The sequence below is a fragment of the Globicephala melas genome, chromosome 10 (genome assembly GCF_963455315.2).
Source record: "Globicephala melas chromosome 10, mGloMel1.2, whole genome shotgun sequence".
Lineage (NCBI taxonomy): Eukaryota > Metazoa > Chordata > Mammalia > Artiodactyla > Delphinidae > Globicephala > Globicephala melas.
In genome coordinates, this window is record NC_083323.1 from 34,356,442 (window position 1) to 34,359,164 (window position 2,723).

Below are 2,723 nucleotides of genomic sequence, written 5' to 3' on the forward strand. Positions count from 1 at the left end.
CTAGACTTAATTATACTATTGTTATGTTGTTCTTTTGAAACCTAATATAACTGTTTTGACTCTCCTTGGAATATATATATATATCTTACCCCTAAACCACCATATTTGCTTAGTCATCTCCACATACATCTTTGTATATAGCCATGCATGGTCATGCTCCACAGACTACCATTTCAACCTTGCTCTCCTATTAATGGCAACTATGCTCACCTTGCTTGCACTTGTCTTCTGCTATTCAGAGATTAATCATCCTCATTGTTACTAGGGATTTCAGTCCTATAACAGCATCTTGTAACAAGAATCCTAGTCTAAAAATGAAGAGACATGGCTGAACATTTTATCAGTGCTGCTGCCCACTCACAGTGCATTCCTTTTTATCTTTAAATGACAAGTCACAGGCCTCCTGAGGAAAGACAGCTGGCGTAGTTTATCATCTTTCATAACAGATCCATTCTACAATACCCACTTCAGGCACGACCATTTTTCTCCACAATCTGCCATGGCAGTTCTAGCATCTTCTTTACTGTGTGTGGTCAATCTATTTCAAAGTGTCCAAGGGACATCTCAGAAACATTTTCGAATTGGTTACTAGGACCGAAGTCAAGGTTTAAATTTTGTGTCATGAAAGAGTTTCCATATTGGCAAACTCTTTGTTTTTCACCTTTATATTCTGTGCCCCTTGATTCAGCTCCCTCAGGATCTGCTCCCAGTCATATCCTCCCACTTCCTGTTGCTACGTGACTTATGGCAGCTCTTTGTCATGTAGCCTTTCCTCTCTTAGCAGGCCTAGCACTTCTCCAGTTGGTTATCTTATGATTTGATCTGTTAAGCGGGGGGGGGTTATGGGAGCCTATGTTGAAGAAGACAAAAATTGCCTGGGACTCACCTGCCCAGAGCACAGCTAAGAAACAGAACATTTTTTTAAATGACTCTGAAGTGTCACCATAGATGTCACTAAAGCTCATACATTGTTTTGATCCTCACTTAGAGTCCATTTCCCTTTGTAGGGACCCACTCAGCCCCCAGAGTTAGTATGAACATTATTTTATTTACTTTTGAGATACAGCAGATATAGAAAGCTTAGAGCTTCCCTTATCTGACTAAAAGGCAGAAACTTTGGAAGTGAAGCTGCCATAAATCCCCTCTTTCAGGAAGCTTCGCTAGCAGGAGAAGACCAATCATTCTCACTGGATGAGAAATTGCATAAACGAACATTATCACAAACTTTCATACCATCCATTTTTCTTCCCTAAAAAAGGTCCATTTGTTCTTCCCCTAGAAGCCCTCTCTCCCCCTTCCCTTTCCCTGTTAAGTTGGTATATAAACTTCTATTTCGAGATGTTCGGTGAGCCTCTTCATCTGAATGCTCCCACACGCATATGAATAAAACTTGTGTATTTTTCCTCCGGTGGGGGGGAAAACTGCCTGGGAAAGCACATCTGAGGGTTCCATATAGTCCTAAAGCAAGGGGCTATATTTTATCCTTTAGCAAGAGGATAAAATACAGTGCTACTTTTCTAGGTCTAGAAATTTCAGAGGGACTTGGGCCCTCAAGATATTCTAGTTCATCTACCTAATGTTCCCATCCCAAGTCTCAGGATCCTTCATAACTGTAATCCAAATTTCATGAAAGAGATTTGCCAAGATGAGTACTCAACCTTCTTCTATATTTTTCTGTTCTTTAAATAAACTTCTATGCCAGTCTCTTAACATGATCAGCCCTCCCATTATAGGAAATGATTGTTTTATCAGATGTTACTAAGGAAGCCTCTGACTCACATTTTTATTTTAATATGGAGTGCTTCATGAATTTGCATGTCATCCTTGCACAGGGGCCATGCTATTCTTCTCTGTATCTTTCCAATTTTATTGTATGTACTGCTGAAGCAAGCACTGACTCTCACATTTTTATTTAAATTATTGGAATTGATGTTTGATCACCCCAAGTCTGCCACTTTTTCTTTTCAAAGTACCAGTGTTGCTTACCAGCAGCTATCTGATTTCTCAACTATTATCATTACTATAATAGCCATATTTCTCAAAGACCAGAGATATTTTATTGATCAGATATCAAATGTCAGTGCACCCCTTTCCAACCGCAGATAAGTCAAATTCACTAGAGGTGAAAGTTTTAAGAATTGCAGTTTCACAGTAGACCAGTGACTGTCAATTTTCTACCTACCATCTGAGATGGGGTCTTCACTTCAGCTGGCCACCAAATTTTCAACTCCACAATCCCATTCTAGAGTCAGCTTCCTAGGGATCACTTCTTACATCCTAGAAGTAGAGGTTGAGACAAAGATTCAGGCGTGCACGATGTACTGAGTGAGTGCTCTGCAGGAAAATCCTGTAAGAGAATGAAGGAAGTCAAGTAGGTGAGGGGAAAATCTGAGCAAGGATGCAAACTAGTTTTGCTGTGGTACAGACAGGGAGTAGCGGATATTCCTAAAGAATGAATTACCCCATAGAGTTGTACACCTTGAGACTAAGGGACAGAATTTTGTATAATTTTATTAGTCAGTAAATGGGAAGGGGGTGGGGAAACTGCCCACGTGTTTCCAGGCAGGTTGGTTTCCTCCAGCCAAGGGCAGTTCTTCTGAGAAGGCCACAATTATAAACCATTCATTTCAGTACTCACAGCAGACAGCGGATAATAAACTAGTAAAGAGGACAGGGTGAGGCACCAATAGCTTTTATCGCATTCCTGCAGTATAGTTGAGAAG

General features: G+C 40.4%; 1 non-coding gene across 1 annotated transcript; it reads right to left on the reverse strand.

Annotated features, from left to right (window-relative positions):
* Positions 1-1,787: 1,787 nt before the first annotated feature.
* On the reverse strand, positions 1,788-1,894 carry LOC115853097 (U6 spliceosomal RNA). Its single transcript, XR_004039416.1, has one exon. It is a non-coding gene; the product is annotated as a U6 spliceosomal RNA (small nuclear RNA).
* Between the last annotated feature and the right edge of the window lie 829 nt (positions 1,895-2,723).